At 37.4% G+C, this 6,242-nt stretch overlaps 1 protein-coding gene across 3 annotated transcripts in view; it reads right to left on the reverse strand.

The window, feature by feature from the left end:
- The window catches only part of quob (quattro b), a 35,963-nt gene that overhangs the window by 21,888 nt on the left and 7,833 nt on the right, over positions 1-6,242 (reverse strand). The window lies entirely within an intron of this gene.

Below are 6,242 nucleotides of genomic sequence, written 5' to 3' on the forward strand. Positions count from 1 at the left end.
TACCCAGAGTAGGATACTTTTAAAATGTAACTCGAAAACAGAGCAGGAAATAGTAAAAAAATACTAAAGTTGGACATGATTTAAAGAGAAGTGGCAGACTGCACACTTTCAAGTTTTACACATTGTGCTATCGTAGAGGCCGAGATCCCAGAGGAATGTGCGGCGATGTTGTGACTGTTTATGTGGGAGTTCACTTATCTCATTCGCTGAAAAGGACGAAGATGTTCACACCAATAAACTACTTTTAGCTAACCACATGTTTACATTTCTGAGTATTTTATATAAACTGAACTGATTCACAGATAAACTGATTCTGCTAAAACACTAATGGCAGACATTTAGCTCAGCATCATAAAAATGTATTGCTTTGTCTAAAATGTCAGAATATTATCCTTAAAAATGGACATTTCAGGATATTTAATTGAGGTTTATTCAGCATGAATCCCATTTGTTTGGTAACTGATGCCAGTCTTAGAGAGGCAGAGACCACAGAGGACTTTTTTTCCCTACATTTTCTGAATAAAAACTTCTCTTTGACTAGCTGTTAACGCTGAGACTAACTCATTTTGATTTTCACTTACTGAAGAGAACTACGGGAAATATATAAGCTGCACACTACCTTCAAACAGAGTCTCATACCTGTACTTTTGTTATTATGCCATTTCAAAAGTTTGGCAGTGGCATTTTAGAAATTCTGAGCAACTTAACTTCGGTCACATACATTTGCTTTGCTGCGCTGCACACCGAGAAGATCATGAATTACTAAAAAGACTGTCTGTGTCTCCACTTGTGACATTTTCAAAACATTTTAACTGTGACTCATTAAGGAAAGTCCTCGTGGTCCAAACAACTCCAAAGTAAATACACTTCAGAGCAAACCAACAGATGCTTTGCCAACCTTTGACTCATTGCTGTGCTTGCCTGGAGTCTCCTCAAAGAGGTTTTGGATTCAGAGCTGGGCAAATAAAGAAGGAAATGGCTGCATGGTTTTCTGCATGAGTACACTTTTGGATGTCATCTTTATCACTGTAGGGAACACGAGCAAGGGAAAAACACAAGACTACTCAAAGCTATGTATTTTTTTTTCTTTATTATAAATATGACTAAGTACTCCCTGTGTTGCTCTGCTCACTTCTTTCCTGACCTGGACATGGCTAATTTAAGTTACTGTATTTTCAGCTGACCAGGGTCACCAGATGATCGAGGTGACAGGAGCATCTCTTCTAGTCACAAATGCCCTCAAAGACTCAGCTGTCTGTAAAACAGATTTTGGGTCAAGTACTCCACATGGAGCCGGTTTTCACCGTAAGTACGCTTTTTGAGAAGTAATCCTCCAAATGTCTGCAAGGTCAAGGTATCAGCAGCAGCCGTGCTATTAGTGAAGAGCGGCCAAGCATGTGGAAACAATTCAGATGAAAGGAGAGTGTCTTTAAAGTATTTCAGTGAACCCATCCGACAGTAAGCTTGGCTCTGAGTTGGGGATGTTTCAAGATCTGCGATTAGATTAGTGAAATAGTCGAGCGCACACACAACACTTTTGATCCGACTGTAGCTGCAGCACAGCAGCAGCTACAGTAAAAATAAATCTGGGGCTTGGCATGTCAGCTGGCTGCGAAATGTTCCATGAATTTAGCATTTGGCGCACAAAATTGTAGTTTGTATTTATGAGGACGGGGCTCTTGAAGGTTTAGTCTGCAAATACGTTGAGTCTTTTTTTCAAAGTTGTGTTTTCCCTTCTGTGTTTAGAAAGAACGTATACACAAGTCCATTAAGTGTTGGTAAAGCTCAATAATGTGGAAGCCTAAGTGAAGCACTGATGTTTTTTTTCCACTTGTGCTATAAAGTAAATGATAGTACTCTATATGAGGTAACATGTGACTTAACAGTAGCACACGATGTAACATGATTAGTCCAAAACTTCAAACAGAAAAATTTTGAAATGTTTCTTTCACACAAAAAACATGCATTTGAATGAATATATATATAAAAGTTAAAAGAGACAAGTGTGCATGAGCACAAAACAAAACGCATTAAAAATATTAACTTCTCAATAAATGGATACAATTAGTAACCACTGAGCAGCAGGTTAGCTTTCAAAAAAAAACTAAATAAAGTAAGTTGTGAAACTAATAATCATTAAGTTGACTTGATTTGGTATGGTATCCCTCAGGGTTGTGTGTGTAGCTCATAGCTATTTATACTGTAACTAAACCAGAGTGCATTAAAACATGATCAAAACTTTCTAAGGGCATTTGTAGATGACACTGGCGCATAAGGTTGTTTTTTTGGTGACTAAGAATCATTTTACAGGCAAACAATTACTGGTGCTGAGACAGTCACCTGGTGCTAATTGATGATGAAATGAATACAATTATCATAATGTGAAAATACTGAGCTTCTGCTAAAATTATACACTTTACATAAGTATACTCATTGATTTGTTTAATGTTTCTTCTATCAGGACTTTTTTTATTTCAGGATTTTCCACAATAGTCCCTTTCAATCCAGAGATGCACAAGTCAGTTTTGGTATGAGCAACATATGAAACTGACTATAAATCTATTTGATTTAATTTTGATGTCAATTTGATTACTGGGTAAACTGGAATGAAAGTAAACAAAGGAACGATCACCTCACCCACAGCTTGAGACTCTACTGCCATGAACAAAAAAATAAAAACATAAATTAAACTCATAAGAGAGAAATATTATACTGATGCCAAAGCCTTATAAAAGCACTCAATGAGCACCACATAAGAACTGAAACAACTAATACATTATATTTACTGCCAAACTGACTGATAACCAAAGTACATCTCACACATAAACTAAATAATTATTAATGAATACATAAAGGATTATTTGTTTTTATATGCTACCCAGTCTGGGCAGAACACCAAATGCAGCCTTTACAGAGCACCAATATTTAATTTTACAGTAAAAAAAAACAAAAAAAAAAAAAAAAAACAAAGGTGAAATTAAAAAGAAAGGTTTAGTCGAATAGATGGCTTAATTTGAGGATACTACTTTTGGACCCACATCAGGCGATCTATTTATACAAGCGGTTCTCAGTAGCCTGCCGTGTTATTGTAAACCCCCCTGTCCGACAAAGGACCCAGCTTTAAGCCCGGTCCTGGTGAGGCTTGATGGTCCTGAACAGGTCCTGGGGAGCTCAAAGTAAACAGAAAGCACAGCAGCATCAAAGACCTCACACTGGTCAACTCAGAGAACAACTGGCAGAGACAGAAGCATCTGTCTGCACTCTGGACATGAAATGTTGAAAACAAGTGCAAGATGACTTCAGCTGTTGTTTATGGACAATGCAATAACACCTTAAATCTCTCAGCTATGTTTAACATTTGCATTCACAGAGAGCTGAAACGAGTTAACGTTCACCAGACAGTGCAGGGTCCTTGGATTTAATTCAACATCAATATCTGAGCACCTGCAGTTTTTCTCGCTCTGCGCACCTCTGTTAGTCATTGCATTCCTTCGGTTTTCCTGATTGTGTACATCTGTCACAACAGCCCGTGAAACGGAGAGCAGAATCGGTGGGAGGCAGACGGTCGAACGGTAATGCATCACAGCTGTTTAAGACTCGCGTAGCCCTTGAAATATGGGCTCTACTGTACGCTGCAAAGCTAACGCCGTATCCGGGGACATTTCTAATAAAGGACAGCACAAAGATGAGCAGCTCAGCTTTACACTGAATGTGTTTTATTTCAGTTATCAGACTCTTGCACGCTTGCTGTTTTCAGAGAAGTTCAGGTCTGCTATTTTTTTTTCTACATTCATGGAAGTTTAATATCTGTAATGACTGTAATTAACCTTCTCTCAAGGGAAGCCTGCCAGCTTTTGTCTTTTATTACTGTAAGTTATGAATGCAAATCATGTACTGTTTTATCCTTTAGCCTAGTTTGAATGCTATTTAATGTAATAAAATTAGCTGCTATTAATTGCTCCTAAGTTTTTTTTTTTAAATCAACATAGCCCATTAGAAATATAAATATGTGCTTAAAAAATACAGCTGCGTTAATACCCTCAGATATTGAACTCCTTACTCTTAGCAACGAAATCTGTATTTAAAGCCTTGTTGTCAAGTTTAGTACGTGAATTTGTTCCAAGGTTTCATATAAGCTTGGAAATATAGAGTGGGGTGCATCGTAATGAGTTAAAAAAAAATTTCAAAGTTATCCAAAGTACTTGAGTCCAGTTTGACATAAATACAAATGGCCAGAAATAAAATATATTTATGAACCACTAACAGTCTATTTTATGTCCCTAGTGTTGTTACACAAGCCTCTCCCAACTCTGTCAGAAATGAGATTTGAAGTTTTCTTGCCAGTCAGCTTTAAAACCTGATTAGTGGTGTGAGTTCATGTCTCAGACTTAGTTTTGATCTCTGGCTTTTGTGATTAAGATGTAGTCAGTCTGAACATTATTAAATATATGTCCAAAAGATTTAATTTTTTTCAATGGTTGCAATTTTTTTTTAAAAGGCATTGATTAAAATCTGTCTGCATTTGTCTTTGTTTTTTTCAAAGTGGAGTGTTACAGTTCCATTTACTGAACAGTCAGGTTTAGAGTCCTTCAAAAGGCAACCAAACAGATGTTAGACGGTCCATGTTTGGAACCCTAGTCAAGAATTTTCAACTCAGGTTTTAACATCTAGGTGTTTAATAAACCTAAGCTATGTAAGGATCAATGCACAGAGAGGGAACAATTCATATTTTACAAGTAGAAAAAATGTATTTTGAAATGAAGAGAGATTTTAAAGTCCTATTTTAGATGTGCACTGTCATCTGGTCTTCTGCGCGATAGTCAAGGCCTGTTGTTTTCTTTTCCATGTAGATTACAAGCACTTGTGTATAAATCTCATTGCTATATACTGCCAGATAAAACATTTTTGTGATGTTTTATCTAGTGCTCTACATTTAGTGTTGGTGGCAGCGTTGGACAAAAAAATAATTTGCCCCATTTGTATTCAGTAATGTGTAAGGGTTGGATGGGATCTTGTGCAAAAAGCTCTTGCAATACCGTGACAGCATGTTTCATCAAATTAGTCTCAGGCAGAGCTTTCTAGTTGCTACGTTGGTCTTACTTCATCTGATAAAACAGGTGTGAGCTGCAACTACGAGTCTAGTCAAGCTTAAAGGCGAATACTTTAAGTTTGGGGGAAAAAGAACTGTGACGAGAAGAATCATTTTGCATGTATAAGATAATGTTCGCTGCAGTTGCCTCACAAAGTTAGCATGAAATTTAAACAAACAGCTCTAGCTAAAATCTAAAATACTTTGTTCAAATCTGTACTAGTCAATTTTATTCTAAAAAGAGCTTTGTTAAAACACGTTCTACTCTCTCGATAAGCATTTTTGGGTTAATCGCCTGCACTTCTCATGACATGAAATATAAACCCCTGTTTTGCTACCCTTGCTAAAATAGCAAAAAAAAAAAATAAAATTCCGTTACTGGAAGTCATGACTGTGGGTGGTTTGGCTAGTAATATATGAGGTAGAACCTCCTGAGATTTACCGAGCAAAGCTCAGCTGGATCCACTTCAGAAAGTCCAGTCAGCCAAATGAAGGGAGGGAGGTTGACTGTTTTCATGCATCTCAATAAAACAGACTCCACCTTATGACAGACATGAACTGCAAGCGTGAACGAATCCGTAAAATTTAAAAAGTTTGAGGAAAAAGATGTCTGCGAACAGCAAGCACACTTTGCAATCACAGTCCTAGTTACAGCAGTGTTGGAAATATTAGCAATGCGGGTGTGGAGTCAAGAAAGGAGACGGATCCAAGCACGATCTGGGTTGAGTACTAAACAACAAACAAACTGTAGAGCAGCAAGTCAAATAAAAAAACAGATTTTACGCAAACAAGGCTGGCAATCATGAAAAGCATAAATGACAGTTCCCAATAAAGTCATTTACTACAATAGATGGTGCCACACTGACCCCATTTTATCAGCTTGCTCACTTCACTGGTGTCTGCGGGCAAAACATCTGAAGACGATACAAAGTTTTCACACAGTCCGTCACCAAGTATCACACACCAATATGCAACTGTTATGAGCACCGCTAAAGTCTGCTTAACAGTGTATTTGAGTTGTTGTACTCTATCAGGATCAAATTATGTCACTGCTTAACTAACTTTTGTTTTTACACTGTCCAGCACATCAGCATAGCCATTGCCCTGCTCACAATAACTATTTACTCCCACGGTCAGACACTGAAGAGCATTC

The sequence above is a fragment of the Poecilia formosa genome, unplaced genomic scaffold, assembly GCF_000485575.1.
Source record: "Poecilia formosa unplaced genomic scaffold, Poecilia_formosa-5.1.2 Scaffold62, whole genome shotgun sequence".
Classification (NCBI taxonomy): domain Eukaryota; kingdom Metazoa; phylum Chordata; class Actinopteri; order Cyprinodontiformes; family Poeciliidae; genus Poecilia; species Poecilia formosa.